Genomic DNA, 19,574 nt, shown 5'->3' with positions numbered 1-19,574 from the left:
GAAGGTACATATACTTATACCAAGAAAGTACATATACTTATGTCAAGAAGGTACATATACTTATACCAAGAAGGTACATATACTTATACCAAGAAGGTACATATACTTATACCAAGAAGGTACATATACTTATACTTATACCAAGAAGGTACATATACTTATACCAAGAAGGTACATATACTTATACCAAGAAGGTACATATACTTATACCAAGAAGATACATATACTTATACCAAGAAAGTACATATACTTATGTCAAGAAGGTACATATACTTATACCAAGAAGGTACATATACTTATACCAAGAAGGTACATACACTTATACCAAGAAGGTACATATACTTATACCAAGAAAGTACATATACTTATGTCAAGAAGGTACATATACTTATACCAAGAAGGTACATATACTTATACCAAGAAGGTACATACACTTATACCAAGAAGGTACATATACTTATACTTATACCAAGAAGGTACATATACTTATACCAAGAAGGTACATATACTTATACCAAGAAGATACATATACTTATACCAAGAAGGTACATATACTTATACCAAGAAGGTACATATACTTATACCAAGAAGGTACATATACTTATACCAAGAAGGTACATATACTTATACCAAGAAAGTACATATACTTATGTCAAGAAGGTACATATACTTATACCAAGAAGGTACATATACTTATACCAAGAAGGTACATATACTTATACCAAGAAGGTACATATACTTATACCAAGAAGGTACATATACTTATACCAAGAAGATACATATACTTATACCAAGAAGGTACATATACTTATACCAAGAAGGTACATATACTTATACCAAGAAGGTACATATACTTATACCAAGAAGGTACATATACTTATACCAAGAAAGTACATATACTTATGTCAAGAAGGTACATATACTTATACCAAGAAGGTACATATACTTATACCAAGAAGGTACATATACTTATACCAAGAAGGTACATATACTTATACCAAGAAGGTACATATACTTATACCAAGAAGGTACATATACTTATACCAAGAAGGTACATATACTTATACCAAGAAGGTACATATACTTATACCAAGAAGGTACATATACTTATACCAAGAAGGTACATACACTTATACCAAGAAGGTACATATACTTATACCAAGAAGGTACATATACATGTATGATCATAAATATTTCAATGCAAAAAGGGGGAACAAATGTAAAAAAAATTGTTTATAGCTAAAAGCCGCTAAAAAGGAAGAGCAGGTTGTATCAAACATTAATCTTGTTTGCACCCTTAATGAAGATAGATTCATACTTTATGGCAACAATAGTCTTCGTTAAAAATTTTAACGGAAGTACGACGCAAGGTTAAATCTGAATCATTTAACCAAGGATTTAGCAACGAGATAAATTTATACAAATTTTGAACAACATGGGTGGATTTTTAATCAAGGGTTACGATATTTAACCCTAGGTGTAAAGGAGTAAGTTTGGTAAATTGGCCCCGAATATTAAGTTTACCGTTTGAAGATTAAAAATGTTTGAAGTGGATGAAAAGACAAGTAAGAAAGTGAAATAGAGCTTTTTTCATGTAGCTTTTTTTATAATGCTTTAATATTTATTTTAACCAAAATAGACTAAAAGTAGAGATTTTGATGAAAACTGACAAAATCGCCTTCAAGATATGGTTGCTCAAAATTTCTCCCAAATTTAGGCCTGGGAAACATTGAGCGCAGTCCACGACAAACTAAATATTGAAATCAGATATGTAAAACGTTATTTATAAAAAAAGAAGATGTGGTATGATTGCCAATGAGACAACTTTCCACAAGAGACCAAAATGACACAGAAATTAACAACTTTATGTCACCACAAGGCCTTCAACAATGAGCAAAGCCCACACCGCATAGTCAGCTATAAAAGGCCCCGAAATGACAAATGTAAAACAATTCAAACGAGAAAACTAATGGCCTATTTTTATGTACAAAATAATGAACGAAAAAACAAATATGTAACACATAAACAAACGACAACCACTGAATTACAGTCTCCTGACTTGGGACAGGCACATACAGAATGTGGCGGGGTTAAACATGATATTTGGCTCTCAACCCTCTCCCTAATCCTGGGACTGTGGTGTTAACCAGTTTTCTTTGATATATGTGGAAAATCAGTATGTGTGACGTCGTGAAAAGAAAGATAATACGTAAATTCTCAGCATAGAATTGCTCATATTTTTGTCATGACTAAAGCATGTAAAGACTGCAAGACCAGTCCAGGACCAGGTTGTTCATCATTTGGTTAAAGGAGTAGTTTCGATAAGGCCTTAAAATGACCCTATTTCTTAACATTTCAAATTAGGATTTATTTACCAATATTACAATAAATCATAGTTAAAACATTGAATAGTTAGGAAAAAATATCGTCGTGTAGTTTTTACGGAGATTAAGTTGGAGTCTTTTTCCTTGGGCGCTATGTTTTAGGTCATATTGGTGTTTGATTTATGTGGTACTAGCAAGTCTGATAAAATATTATTACTAGAACTAGTGGTGAATTATAAAAGTTTAAGAAAATGAAAGTTTTTTTAACAATCAGTATAACAAATTGAATTTAGTTGATTTATGAAGTGATTTCTGTTAACACGGCGACAAAGAAAAATAACTCGGACTCAGATCACGTTAATTGAAAAAGGAAGTTTATCCACAAAATATGTTTTTTATTTCATTTCTATCCGAAGTTCGAAACTTACTCAAAGATTCTGAATACATGTCCTTTGTCCATGTCTGCATTTATAGAACCCTTTAGGTGTTATTGTGTTGTTGGGTTATGCTTTCATTTACATATATCCCACATCATATTGATTTCATATTAAAAAGTGTCAGAAATATAATATCAAGAAAGACAATATAAAACCAGATAAAAATCCCAATTTTTAATTAATTGTTTAAAGGAATGTTACAATACAAATATACGATCGGTTCAAATCAGTATCACGTGTGCTTCGAGTGATATAAGCAAGATGATTTGCTTTTAAAAAGCGTGTAATGTGAAAAACATGTTTGTGGTCAATTAAGTGATTTGCAAGGTTGTTTTTATGTAAACTTTTTGTCGTGATTTTTATTCATATGAAAAGTCAAGTTTGTTAGTTAGTTTCGCAGTGAGTTTTAACAAATATAGTTTTCACGCTTTGAGCTTCTTTTGATACTTGTCTTCATAACACATTCTAATTTAAAACCACATAAGTCGAGACTCATTACCTTACTTATAATCAAATATGAATTAGCTAGAAATCATAAAACTAGTTATCTCCTTTTAGGTTTATAGGCGAATAAATCATTAAACGAATACAAAGTATTAACATATAAGTTACAAATATTTGCATCAAAGGTCATTTTTGTATCGAGTGATACATGCATATAGTAATAGGAGTAATCGTCCGTATGTCCGTCCGTTTGTATCCGTCCGTTTGTATGTCCTCCCGTCCGTCCTTCTCTCCAACTTTTGTTTCCGCTGCTGTTCCTAAACCGCTTGACTTAATGTTGTAAAATTTTCACAGAATCTTTTACACCTCCCATTTAGTTTCTTCAACCGTATGATATTTGGGGTTCATAGACTTTATTATATCTGTACATTACAGTTCATATGTGTAAGCGCTTTTCCTCCTGAATCCCTAATCAGACTTTTATGAAACTTTCGCAGAGTCTTCACCTTATAATGCCATTGTGCATTTCATACTTTATATGAAATTAAGAAGATGTGGTATGATTGCCAATACGACAACTCTCCACAAGAGACCAAATGACACAGAATTTAACAACTATAGGTCACCGTATGGCCTTCAACAATGAGTATACCCCATTTGCTTTTGTTCCGAATATATTTTGGGTTCCCCTTAGCATAGACTTTTCAAGGTGCAGGGGCTTTATTTTGAGAGTTTTCCTCGCAGTCCCTCTAGTTATACCGAAAATTATATTATACTTTTATGTTAACACCGTCACTTATTAATGGGTTATCCCGAAAAATAAATACATCAGAAGACGATTAAAAACTAAATTTTTTTTTATCTTGTCACGACTGAGGATAAATTAGGGTTAAACGTCACTTCAACCATCTTAACGACAAAAAGGATGATTTGTTTTCCCTATAATTGTTAGTTTTTTCCTTTTTTTGGACGGTGATGTTCGGATCCTTTGGCACCGTCTTACGGTGTTTATATATTCCAACTCGTTCGGTATGTTCACGCCTGTAGTGACGTTTTGGATTTCAAGAGCGTAATATATGTATCACTAGTAAATTATCAAGTCAGTGATTTCGTTATAACATATTACTTTAAAAAATGTACTAAATTCTTCTAAAGAAACAAAGATTTGGTTTGCAAGTTCCTCTGTACCAGTAGAAAACTTATTTCAAACGGAATAGCACATTCATAATTTTACGGTGATCTTGTTAACCGAGCCCAGAAATTAAGATACGATCCGGGTAAACTTAGCAATCCTTTAAATAAACTTATTCAAAAAGGTTACCTATTCAACGCTGTAATTAAATCTTTGAATATTGTTTTTATTGGTATAAATATTGATTTTGTTATCAGTAAATTAAAACCATACTAAATGTTACACATATAAAATTGAGAATGGAAATGGAGAATGTGTCAAAGAGGCAACAACCCGACCAAAGAAGAGAAAACAGTCCAAGGCCACAATGGGTCTTTTTTGTACTTTTTTCTGTGACTTTTAATGGCGTCTTAACACTCCATCCATTGGATGTTGAATGTGCACTGATTGATATTTTAGTCTTAGATACAGGATTTTTTTAATTAGTTGTTATAAGCTTTGAACTAGCTGTCAGTTACTGCGAGTACTCTCAGATTTGTTCTTTGTGTCTTTTTTGATTTTTTAGGGATAAGGGATGGATATATACCCTGCCACGTCCTGTCTGTGTTTTTGTTTTATGTTTTTCATTGTATAGATCTGATGAGTTAAGCATTTTTCAACTGGTTTTTGTCTCGCCTTGACGGAGTCAAAAAGCGAGACATAGGTATGCTATTTCCGGCGTCGGCGGCGGCGGCGTCAACAATGTATTAGTTTGTGATTAGGTCTAGTTCATGGTGAACCACTAGTGGTAGGTTAATGATATTTGGTATGCAGTTGTATTAGCATTTGCACATCTCATTACCATGGAGATTATTTGGCCCAGTCCCCTCAGTCAAGGTCTATTGACTCTGAAACTTTTCATAGTTTACATGTATTAGTTTGTGATTAGGTCAATTTATGGGGAACCACTAGTGGTAGGTCAATGATATATGGTATGCAGTTGTATAAGCATTGGCATATCTCATTTCCATGGAGATTATTTGGCTCCGCCTCCTTAGTCATGGTCTATAGACTTTGAAAATTTTGCTAAGTTAACATGTATTAGTTTGTGATTAGGTTAGTTCAAGGGGAACCATTAGTGGTAGGCCAATGTTAATTGGTGTTCAGTTGTATAAGCATTAGCACATCTCATTTCCATGGAGAATATTTGGCCCCGCCCCCTCAGTCATGGTCTATTGACTTTGAAACTTTTGCTTATTTTACATGTATTAGTTTGTGATTAGATCAGTTTAAGATGAACTGCTAATGTTAAGTCAATGATATTTGGTATGCAAATGTATTGACATTTGCAAGTATAGTTTCCATGGAGATTATATAGCCCCCACCCCTGATCATGGTTCATTGACTTTGAAACTTTTAAATAGTTTACAAGTTAATGTTTATGTTTAGGTTTGTTTAAAGGCAACGACTTATAATAAGTCAATGGTATTTGGTATGCAGTTGTATTAGCATTGGCAACATCTCATTCCATGAAAATTGTTTAGCCATGTACCTTCAGTCATGGTTCATCGACTTTGAATATTTGCATAACTTACAAATGTCACGAGGGGCGAGGATAGACATGTAAGCAGGTGCTTCCCCCCCCCCTCCCCCCCCCCCCACCTTTCCCCCTAAAAAATACACGACAGTGTTGTAACAACAAACTATAAAAGTCAGTTGCAAAAGGCTTGACTCTTCGGATCGACAAAAAACAACTAGCAAAACGATTAAAGACACAACATACTGATCTAAGAGAACTCGTTGTTACTAAAAGCTTGTTCAAAGCCAATTAAATGTAATGAATAAATGATGTTTTTTTTAGACTAAATATAAATCTTACTCAAGGCAATGGTTTGAACTGAGTATAAATGTTTACCAACAACATTCTATTTTCAATGAAACAGAGTTAGATATGACTTTGTTTACATTTCGTTCTTCGTTCTTTCAAAATACTCTACTGAGTAACACGCCGTCATTGATTTCTGTATCTTTTGGTAGTGACATGTAAAACTCTCTACTGAGTAACACGCCGTCATTGATCGTCATTGATTCCTCTATCTTTTGGAAGTGACATGTAAAACTCTCTACTGAGTAACACACCGTCATAGATTTCTCTATCTTATGGTAGTGACATGTAAAACTCTCTACTGAGTAACACGCCGTCATTGATTTCTCTATCTTTTGGTAGTGACATGTAAAACTCTCTACTGAGTAACACGCCGTCATTGATTTCCTTAATCTTTTGATAGTGACATGTAAAACTCTCTAATGAGTAACACACCGTCATTGATTTCTCTATCTTATGGTAGTGACATGTAAAACTCTCTACTGAGTAACACGCCGTCATTGATTTCTCTATCTTTTCGGAGTGACTTATGGTAGTGACATGTACAACTCTTTACTGAGTAACACACCGTCATTGATTTCTCTATCTTATGGTAGTGACATGTAAAACTCTCTACTGAGTAACACGCCGTCATTGATTTCTCTATCCTTTGGTAGTGACTTATGGTAGTGACATGTAAAACTCTCTACTGAGTAACACGCCGTCATTGATTTCTCTATCTTTTGGTAGTGACATGTAAAACTCTCTACTGAGTAACACGCCGTCATTGATTTCTCTATCTTTTGGTAGTGACATGTAAAACTCTCTACTGAGTAACACGCCGTCATTGATTTCTCTATCTTTTGGTAGTGACATGTAAAACTCTCTACTGAGTAACACGCCGTCATTGATTTCTCTATCCTTTGGTAGTGACTTATGGTAGTGACATGTAAAACTCTCTACTGAGTAACACGCCGTCATTGATTTCTCTATCTTTTGGTAGTGACATGTAAAACTCTCTACTGAGTAACACGCCGTCATTGATTTCTCTATCTTTTGGTAGTGACATGTAAAACTCTCTACTGAGTAACACGCCGTCATTGATTTCTCTATCTTTTGGTAGTGACATGTAAAACTCTCTACTGAGTAACACGCCGTCATTGATTTCTCTATCCTTTGGTAGTGACTTATGGTAGTGACATGTTAAACTCTCTACTGAGTAACACGCCGTCATTGATTTCTCTATCTTTTGGTAGTGACATGTAAAACTCTCTACTGAGTAACACGCCGTCATTGATTTCTCTATCTTTTGGTAGTGACATGTAAAACTCTCTACTGAGTAACACGCCGTCATTGATTTCTCTATCTTTTGGTAGTGACATGTAAAACTCTCTACTGAGTAACACGCCGTCATTGATTTCTCTATCTTTTATAACTGACATGCAAAACTCTCTACTGAGTAACACACCGTCATTGATTTCTCTATCTTATGGTAGTGACATGTAAAACTCTCTACTGAGTAACACGCCGTCATTGATTTCTCTATCCTTTGGTGGTGACTTATGGTAGTGACATGTAAAACTCTCTACTGAGTAACACGCCGTTATTGATTTCTCTATCTTTTGGTAGTGACATGTAAAACTCTCTACTGAGTAACACGCCGTCATTGATTTCTCTATCTTTTGGTAGTAACATGTTAAGCTCTCTACTGAGTAATACGTCGTCATTGATTTCTCTATCTTTTGGTATCGACATGTAAAACTCTCTACTAAGTATCACGCCGTCATTGATTTCTCTATCTTTTGGTAGTGACATGTAAAACTCTCTACTGAGTAACACGCCGTCATTGATTTCTCTATCTTTTGGTAGTAACATGTTAAGCTCTCTACTGAGTAATACGTCGTCATTGATTTCTCTATCTTTTGGTAGTGACATGTAAAACTCTCTACTGAGTAACACGTCGTCATCGTTTATCTTTTGATAGTGACATGTAAAATTCTCTACTGAGTAACACGCCGTCATTGATTACTCTATCTTTTGGTAGTGACATGTAAAACTCTCTACTGAGTAACAGGCCGTTATTGATTTCTCTATCTTATGGTAGTGACATGTTAAAATCTCTACTGAGTAACACGCCGTCATTGATTTCTCTATCTTTTGGTAGTGACATGTAAAACTCTCTACTGAGTAACACGCCGTCATTGATTTCTCTATCTTTTGGTAGTGACATGTAAAACTCTCTACTCAGTAACACGCCGTCATTGATTCCTCTATCTTTTGGTAGTGACATGTAAAACTCTCTACTGAGTAACACGCCGTTATTGATTTCTCTATCTTTTGGTAGTGACATGTTAAGCTCTCTACTGAGTAACACGCCGTCATTGATTTCACTATATTTTGGTAGTGACATGTTTAGCTCTCTACTGAGTAACACGCCGTCATTGATTTCTCTATCTTTTGGTAGTGACATGTAAAACTCTCTACTGAGTAACACACCGTCATTGATTTCTCTATCTTTTGGTAGTGACATGTAAAACTCTCTACTCAGTAACACGCCGTAATTGATTTCTCTAAATTATGGTAGTGACATGTACAACTCTCTACTGAGTAACACGCCGTCATTGATTTCTCTATCTTTTCTTAGTGAATTATGGTAGTGACATGTAAAACTTTCTACTGAGTAACACGCCGTCATTGATTTCTCTATCTTTTGGTAGTGACTTATGATAATGAAATGTAAAACTTTCTATTGAGTAACACGCCGTCATTGATTTCTCTGTCTTTTGGTAGTTACTTATGGTAGTGACATGTAAAACGCTCTTCTGAGTAACACACCGTCATAGATTTCACTATATTTTGGTAGTGACATGTTAAGCTCTCTACTGAGGTACACGCCGGTATTGATTTCTCTATCTTTTGGTAGTGACATGTAAAACTCTCTACTGAGTAACACGCCGTTATTGATTTCTCTATCTTTTGGTAGTGACATGTAAAACTCTCTACTGAGTAACACGCCGTCATTGATTTCTCTACCTTTTGGTAGTGACATGTAAAACTCTCTACTGAGTAACACGCCGTCATTGATTATCTTTTGGTAGTGACATGTAAAACTCTCTACTGAGTAACACGCCGTTATTGATTTCTCTATCTTTTGGTAGTGACATGTAAAACTCTCTACTGAGTAACACGCCGTTATTGATTTCTCTATCTTTTGGTAGTGACATGTAAAACTCTCTACTGAGTAACATGCCGTCATTGATTTCTCTATCTTTTGGTATTGACAATCTTTCTTAAATAAAATGTAAATGAAATTCACAACTGTTACTCTCAACTGACCAATCAACGTGCCCCTATACATGAAAGTGCAAAATTTCGAAAACTAAACACTATGAAAATGACATGATTTAACGACTAAATAACAGGCGCCTGACTTGGTACAGGCACATACAGAATATGGCGAGGGTCGAGGATAGACATGTAAGCAGGTGCTCCCCCAACCCCATCCCCGCCCTTTTCCCCCTAAAAAACATGACAGGTGTTGTAACAACAAACTATAAAAGTCAGTTGCAAAAGGCTTGACTCTTCGGATCGACAAAAACAACTAGCAAAACGACTAAAGACACAACATACTGATCTAAGAGAACTCGTTGTTACTAAAAGCTTGTTCAAAGCCAATTAAATGTAATGAATAAATGATGTTTTTTTTAGACTAAATATAAATGTTACTCAAGGCAATGGTTTGAACTGAGTATAAATGTTTACCAACATCATTCTATTTTCAATGAAACAGAGTTAGATATGACTTTGTTTACATTTCGTTCTTCGTTCTTTCAAAATACTCTACTGAGTAACACGCCGTCATTGATTTCTGTATCTTTTGGTAGTGACATGTAAAACTCTCTACTGAGTAACACGCCGTCATTGATCGTCATTGATTCCTCTATCTTTTGGAAGTGACATGTAAAACTCTCTACTGAGTAACACACCGTCATAGATTTCTCTATCTTATGGTAGTGACATGTAAAACTCTCTACTGAGTAACACGCCGTCATTGATTTCTCTATCTTTTGGTAGTGACATGTAAAACTCTCTACTGAGTAACACGCCGTCATTGATTTCCTTAATCTTTTGATAGTGACATGTAAAACTCTCTAATGAGTAACACACCGTCATTGATTTCTCTATCTTATGGTAGTGACATGTAAAACTCTCTACTGAGTAACACGCCGTCATTGATTTCTCTATCTTTTCGGAGTGACTTATGGTAGTGACATGTACAACTCTTTACTGAGTAACACACCGTCATTGATTTCTCTATCTTATGGTAGTGACATGTAAAACTCTCTACTGAGTAACACGCCGTCATTGATTTCTCTATCCTTTGGTAGTGACTTATGGTAGTGACATGTAAAACTCTCTACTGAGTAACACGCCGTCATTGATTTCTCTATCTTTTGGTAGTGACATGTAAAACTCTCTACTGAGTAACACGCCGTCATTGATTTCTCTATCTTTTGGTAGTGACATGCAAAACTCTCTACTGAGTAACATGCCGTCATTGATTTCTCTATCCTTTGGTAGTGACTTATGGTAGTGACATGTAAAACTCTCTACTGAGTAACACGCCGTCATTGATTTCTCTATCTTTTTGTAGTGACATGTAAAACTCTCTACTGAGTAACACGCCGTCATTGATTTCTCTATCTTTTGGTAGTGACATGTAAAACTCTCTACTGAGTAACACGCCGTCATTGATTTCTCTATCTTTTGGTAGTGACATGTAAAACTCTCTACTGAGTAACACGCCGTCATTGATTTCTCTATCTTTTATAAGTGACATGTAAAACTCTCTACTGAGTAACACACCGTCATTGATTTCTCTATCTGATGGTAGTGACATGTAAAACTCTCTACTGAGTAACACGCCGTCATTGATTTCTCTATCCTTTGGTAGTGACTTATGGTAGTGACATGTAAAACTCTCTACTGAGTAACACGCCGTCATTGATTTCCTTAATCTTTTGATAGTGACATGTAAAACTCTCTAATGAGTAACACACCGTCATTGATTTCTCTATCTTACGGTAGTGACATGTAAAACTCTCTACTGAGTAACACGCCGTCATTGATTTCTCTATCTTTTCGGAGTGACTTATGGTAGTGACATGTACAACTCTTTACTGAGTAACACACCGTCATTGATTTCTCTATCTTATGGTAGTGACATGTAAAACTCTCTACTGAGTAACACGCCGTCATTGATTTCTCTATCCTTTGGTAGTGACTTATGGTAGTGACATGTAAAACTCTCTACTGAGTAACACGCCGTCATTGATTTCTCTATCTTTTGGTAGTGACATGTAAAACTCTCTACTGAGTAACACGCCGTCATTGATTTCTCTATCTTTTGGTAGTGACATGTAAAACTCTCTACTGAGTAACACGCCGTCATTGATTTCTCTATCCTTTGGTAGTGACTTATGGTAGTGACATGTAAAACTCTCTACTGAGTAACACGCCGTCATTGATTTCTCTATCTTTTTGTAGTGACATGTAAAACTCTCTACTGAGTAACACGCCGTCATTGATTTCTCTATCTTTTGGTAGTGACATGTAAAACTCTCTACTGAGTAACACGCCGTCATTGATTATCTTTTGGTAGTCACATGTAAAACTCTCTACTGAGTAACACGCCGTCATTGATTTCTCTATCTTTTATAAGTGACATGTAAAACTCTCTACTGAGTAACACACCGTCATTGATTTCTCTATCTTATGGTAGTGACATGTAAAACTCTCTACTGAGTAACACGCCGTCATTGATTTCTCTATCTTTTGGTAGTGACATGTAAAACTCTCTACTGAGTAACACGCCGTCATTGATATCTCTATCTTTTGGTAGTGACATGTAAAACTTTCTACTGAGTAACACGCCGTTATTGATTTCTCTATCTTATGGTAGTGACATGTTAAGCTCTCTACTGAGTAACACGCCGTCATTGATGTCTCTATCTTTTGGTAGTGACATGTAAAACTCTCTACTGAGTAACACGCCGTCATTGATATCTCTATTTTTTGGTAGTGACATGTAAAACTTTCTACTGAGTAACACGCCGTTATTGATTTCTCTATCTTATGGTAGTGACATGTTAAGCTCTCTACTGAGTAACACGCCGTCATTAATTTCTGTATATATTTTAATAGTGACATGTAAAACTCTCTACTGAGTAACACGCCGTTATTGATTTCTCTATCTTATGGTAGTGACATGTAAAACTCTCTACTGAGTAACACGCCGTCATTAATTTCTCTATCTTATGGTAGTGACATGTTAAGCTCTCTACTGAGTAACACGCCGTTATTGATTTCTCTATCTTATGGTAGTGACATGTTAAGCTCTCTACTGAGTAACACGCCGTTATTGATTTCTCTATCTTATGGTAGTGACATGTTAAGCTCTCTACTGAGTAACACGCCGTCATTGATTTCTCATTATTTTGGTAGTGACATGTAAAACTCTCTACTGAGTAACACGCCGTCATTAATTTCTCTATCTTATGGTAGTGACATGTTAAGCTCTCTACTGAGTAACACGCCGTCATTAATTTCTCTATCTTATGGTAGTGACATGTTAAGCTCTCTACTGAGTAACACGCCGTCATTGATTTCTCTATCTTATGGTAGTGACATGTAAAACTCTCTACTGAGTAACACGCCGTTATTGATTTCTCTATCTTATGGTAGTGACATGTAAAACTCATTACTGAGTAACACGCCGTTATTGATTTCTCTATCTTATGGTAGTGACATGTAAAACTCTCTATTGAGTAACACGCCGTCATTGATTTCTCTATCTTATGGTAGTGACATGTAAAACTCTCTACTGAGTAACACGCCGTTATTGATTCTCTATCTTATGGTAGTGACATGTAAAACTCTCTATTGAGTAACACGCCGTCATTGATTTCTCTATCTTTTGGTAGTGACATGTAAAACTCTCTACTGAGTAACACGCCGTCATTGATTTCTCTATCTTATGGTAGTGACATGTTAAGCTCTCTACTGAGTAACACGCCGTCATTGATTTCTCTATCTTTTGGTAGAGACATATAAAACTCTCTACTGAGTAACACGCCGTCATTGACTTCTCTATCTTTTGGTAGTGACATGTAAAACTCTGTTTAGTTTTCTATATGGATATTTATGGTGAAGTAAATTGTACAAATTGTAATATTGTAAAATTTACAATTGACCTTGATGTTTGTCGATAAATCCAGATTAACAGACATATACTACTCAGATAAACAAACTCTTTTCCTACGCAACCCCATACTAATGTAGATCAACGGACTGAGTCCTCGATAAACGCCTTGTATATGGAGCCACAAAAAAAAAGCCTGGGAGGTGATGGTTTATGTCTTTTAAGAAAATTTGATTTTATCGTGTAACTTTAAAAAAAACGGTATAAATGTGTACTTTAATTATCTTAAATTAAAGGTACTGTATATGCGTTGGTGTTTAAAGTGTGTATCAGTCATTTTAGGTAAATACCTTTTGATGCTATCATGTTTTAACATTTTACGCTTTATAGTTGATGGTTTGTACTTATATGACTTATATATAGCGTGTACTACGTAGTTTTCACGCTCTGATCTTCCTTTGGTATTTGTTTTATTTCATAAATGTCGAGGTTAATAACTTACTGCGGACACAAACATTTAAACAAGTCTAGATATATTCTCTCTAAAAATTACAGGCAAATGATTTAAAAACAACATTAAAAATACATATTTGAATAAAAATATTGCTTTTGACATCATTTTACCTTTAAATTCATCGTACTGTATAAGGTTATGATACAAAGTATACACATGGGAATGCATTACACTTTATTCAGCCAATTATTGACCCATTAAGGACATGTTAAAAATACATGTAATGATTACAAATAGACGTAAAAAAGAAATGGTATCATCTCGGTCCCTGCGTACAAGTATCTTAAAATAGTAACAATAGGAACAATATCATTCTATGATTATTCCTTACATTCAATGATTATTCTTTACATTCACAATGATTAAATAAAATCTTTCACTTTACACCGTTAGTTTGTCGCTCGTGTAAGATCTGTAAACATCCAACGAGGGTCATGTTCAGTGCAATCAAATCTGTTCCTACAAAATGTCGGTATCTTTTGCAGCGTATCTTCTCTACACAAGACTGTCAAAACATGTTTGGGTAGAATGCGAAATCTTTCCTAATAAAAGCCTGACTTCGATGTTCTAACTATACTATTTTCTGAAGGTGTTCCAATTTAGTGCACCAAATTGATTGTCAACCTTCATCAAAGCAGTACTGTTATTTTGTGTCATTCAATTTTTTATTTCATGTATCGAAAGTTGATAAAACTTTTTTCGAATTCAGCCTCATACGAAAAAATATCTCATATGTCTAAAACCTAAAATGTTAAACTGCGAAAAAATGTTGCTAGTGAGTTAAAACAGCGACAAAACGTTTCGGTCAAACTAATTGTGATTATGAACGTAAAACTTGAGCAGTGTCGAATATTCAGTTTGTCTTCCTCATAACACTGTTTGAGTAGTTTGTGTGTAAGGATCACATCAAGTTTTTATCGGTACTAAACTTGATTTTGTTTTTGAAACTTAACTACATAATTAGATGTAATGTATTGCCACACATGTAGGTTTCATGATATTGGGAATAAAATATGATGAAAAAAATTGGAGGTCACCGACTTCGTTTCGTCACTATAGCAACCTTAGTTTCGTGTGTTTCCGCAATGTGAATAATATTTGGTTTTTATTCAAAATTTCAAATGATCCAATAATGCCAAACCTAGGAGCATAATTCTTTTTTCACATTAAACAGTAGATTTGTATCTATCAATTTTAGATTCTAGAGTTAAAGATTTTTGGTGTTTTGATCTTAAAAAGTATGATTTATTTAATTCCCGCCAAAAATAATACATAAGAATGAAAAAAGTTTCCAGTATTAAAAAATATCTACCATTGATTTCTCCTTAAACATTTCAAGATAGGAAGTGCTTTGTGTCCTCTTTCAAATAAAGCCAAATAACTATACGTCACCGACATTTCAAAAAAAGTTATCAGTAATTTTCATGTTTTTTTACTCATTGTTTTAACAAAGAAAAGAGTTGTCTTTCCATAGAGCACTGAATCTGACGTCATACATTGTAGTACAAGTTTCCTGTAATTTTCGCAAATATTGCAATTTGGACATTTCAAACACACATTCAAATTTCCAATAATAGCAACAGTATGCACCTACTATATTATCTATAATACAAGAGATCACATTTATGTATATCAGTATTTGTCAGATATCATTCTGTTGCCTCACAAAACCGAGAATATCAACTTTAAAATAAGCTTTCAAAAACACCGCCCGTGGAATTTAGTATTCTACTCAACTTTAAAAAATAAATTTTAATTTTTACCCTCCCTCTCTTTCACAAAATTATTGGAAATGAAAAAAAATAAAAATGAAAGATGACATTGACTAAATCTAGACTAATAGTTTTATTAGTATTATAGTTTTGCTACTCGTTGAAGACCGTACGATAAACGTCTGCATCATTTGCTCTCTAGTGGAGAGTTGTCTCATTGGCAATGCCCAGTGGAAGATTTACCGGGGGCACCCCCCTCCCCCCACCAGTCGGGATCACCAAAATATTTATTAGCATAATTTTATGCTACTGAATCTGATAATCTAGAGCGGAAATTTTGTCACAGCTTGATTTGACTTCTGAAACTGGCCGTTAATTGACTCCAGCTTCAACATGCGTGATTTATGACAATGTATCGATGGGTGTGTAAATATGAATGTAGGAAAAAAAGTCACGGAAAAAGTCACAGACAAAATGTCACAGGAAAAAAGTCACATTATATTGACATCTATGTGTAATGTCTTTTATGTAAAACATGCTGATTGGAATACGAGTATTTTTATTTGTTTCTAATACAATATTGAAGGATTAACATCGATTAACATGTTAAAAAATATGTTGACCAGGAAAGATATTACCAACTAAAATCGGTCTTTAAAGAATAGCAAGGTACAACAAGATGTGTAGTGTCAAAAATATGGGATATGTCATTCATAACAAAACACTCGCATAACGATAACGGTTTCTTGTGAATGTTTTTTTCATCTATCGGAAAAATCAAGTCGGAAATAAGCAGAAAAACAGAATAAAGGGTGTAGTGTGAATAGTGAAAAAAACCCTAAAGGATAAAGAAATACAGAAATGTATATCCGACCCCCCCCCCCCCCCCCCCCCCCCCTGTTCCACCACAACCACCACTACCAGAACCCACACTCGCATATATAGATCCATTTACATCTAGACAATTATTAGTTTTGATTTCATAGTGCTCCTCTTGACATCGAGGTTCTGGACTCGCCCTGGGTAATCATACCACATCTTATTTTTATATTAGACCACAGAGTGTTGACGGACGGACGACTAGTGTGTACAATACAACGTTCCGACTATGTCGGGCGTATAAAAACTATTCCATTAAATGTATAGATTCCTAATTTCTAAATATTAAAAATTTAAGGAACTTTATATGATAGGTAGAATTAGGTTATTATTACTAAAATGTTGCATGACTGTATATTGCCTAATATACTGCAGCTGTGCTCTTTGCGCAGTCAAATTGCAATAGAAAGTTTATTTGTACTCGGCTCAAAACAGGATAGAAATGCTCGGCAAAGCCTCGCTTTCTACCTGTTTCTAAGACTTGTACCAATAAAATTTATATTTCGAGACAATGTATGGTTATTCTATATTTATAAAATACGATTTATGTTATTACTCTTCACGGGTCTTGAATATACATTAAATACGAGGTACAAATAAGCTGGAAAAGACGTCTTGTTAAGAATTAAAAAACAATTTTCGTTTGAACTGCTGAAAGAAATAATTTTCCGTTGAAAACTATGAAGTATTTCTCAAAACAGAATAAATTTGAAAGACTATAATCGTATGAATTTAAATGTTCTTTTGGAAATTAAAAAGAATGACAACGTATCGAAATTTGTTTTCAATCTTTCCGGTCATTGTAGCTTCTTAAAAGTTAGCATTTAATGTTGATTTTATTCCTGGGTCATTTTTTTTCTAAGAAGTTAATAAATAAAAGGTTTTTTACAAACCTTAAATTTAATTTTAATTCACATTCAAGTATCATTTCTTAAAATTGTTGCCTTAAACATTAGCGAGAGCAAGCGAAATCTTTATATTTTTTTCATTAAGACAATTTTAAAATGATACCAGTTATCGGCAATGGCAAAATACATTGCATCTTTTTTGCAAAGATTTTGTAAATTTAGCAGTATAAATAGAATTAAACTTCATTACAAGATCGAACACTGTTTTACGAGGATCAGTTAGAGTAGTCAGTAGATCGAAACTACTAGAACTATTTTTCTCGGCCTAACCTTTTAAAAGCTCAATTGTGCAAATCACAAACGTTCAAAATTCCAGTAAACGTTAGTCTTTTGTGTTCATTTTTGTTTGATTTTTACTAAATATTTGCAAATTTATATGCTAAATCTCATTTTTCTTGACAAATCGTATTTTGACGCGTACATCATATTGGAATCCGCGAAATGTGACGTTCTTATCTGCCGCATTTTGTCTAGCTGTTCACAACGTCATAGAGCTTTTATGTCAGTCAAGTTGCGCCGGTTTAGCTAATGCGCATAAACAATAGGCTGTTTGGTCTTTAAGACAAACTATTCTTACTTTGTTTCATTGAAAATAATGGTCAATGTAGATATAAATGTCGTGTTTAAGGGAGGTGCATCATACTTTGTAAAAAAAAAACTCTCTGATACAAGCAAAGAATATACTTCTACGGTATATATATAGAGAGAGATGACGGACGGAAAAATTTGAAAACAAGCAAGTTCAAAATAGCTAACTCGCATCACATTTTTATTTAAATTTACGCATGAAGTGTCTACTACATCTATTGCTTCATCTGACGTAAACGCAATAAAAGAAACAGGATTAAGCAAACTGTACTTTAATTGACATCAAAATGATGGTTGATTTCTTGGTTGACGACATATTTGTTACGTTTGGACGTGTTTTTCAACAATCAATCGGCATAGCATGGGAATCAAGTGCGCTCCACTTATTATCAACTTTAAAAAATAAGGAGATGTGGTATGATTGCCAATGAGACAACTATCCACCAAAGTTCAAATGAAGTGGATGTAAGCAATTATAGACAACCGCACGGCCTTCAACAATGAGAAAAATCCGTACCGTATGGTCGGCTATAAAATGCCCCGACATGAAAATTATGTTCAATTGAGAAAACTAACGGCCTAATTTATAACAAAACAATAAACGAAAAACAAATATAACAGACATGAACCAACGACAACCACTGAACTATAGGCGCCTGACTTGGGACAGGGACATAAAGACTGTGGCGGGGTTAAACATGTGAGCGCTCAACCCTCCCCTAACCTGGGACAGTGGTGTAACAGTACAACATAAGAACAAACTATAAAAATCAATTGAAAAAGGCTTCAGATGGATACAAATAGAAATACACAACTAACAAAAATACAGAGTAGACGGGGACGGGTACTTATACATCCCAAAAGCAAAAAGATACTCAGCACAGAACTGAGAGTACTCGCAGTTACTACCAGCTAGTTCAAAGCCAATAACAACTAATGACAAAAATTATGTATCTAAGACTAAAATATCAATCAGTATGCATCCAACATTCAATGGATTTAGTGAAAAGACGTCATTAACAGCCACACTATAGGTATCGACAGATTGTAGTACTGTGAAAGTACATATGTGTAATATTTAGTAAGGTTTTAATTTACTGATAACAAAATCAATATTTATACCAATAAAAATAATATTCAAAGATTTAATTGCAGTGTTGAATAGGTAACCTTTTAGAATAAGTTTATTTAAAAGATTGATAAGTTTACCCGGATCGTATCTAAATTTATCTAAATGAGGCAGATTTCACACTGAGCTTCCTAGGAAGGGTGAAAAAAAACTATCATTATCTTTTACTTTTACTTTCGGCTATATAGATGTTGTCCTCTCACTGAATAATTCAAAGTTTTGTGACTATGGTAAACGTTTTTATCCCATTGAACTTGAAATGAAGGATACAGCAAGTACAGTTCAGTCTGCCTCATATCTCAACTAATATCTAGGCATTGACGATGAGGGTGGGTTGAGAACAAAACTTTACAACAAAAGACATAATATCAGCTTTCCAATTGTGAACTTTCCATTTCCCAGTTGCTACGATATTCTTGAGCTTCCATTTCCTGTCGAGATTTTCTTGAAGGAGAGTTGCTGG

The sequence above is a fragment of the Mytilus californianus genome, unplaced genomic scaffold (assembly GCF_021869535.1).
Source record: "Mytilus californianus isolate M0D057914Y unplaced genomic scaffold, xbMytCali1.0.p SCAF_4, whole genome shotgun sequence".
NCBI lineage: Eukaryota > Metazoa > Mollusca > Bivalvia > Mytilida > Mytilidae > Mytilus > Mytilus californianus.
The sequence above is the reverse complement of the archived record's forward strand: the minus strand, read 5'-3'. Positions refer to the sequence as shown.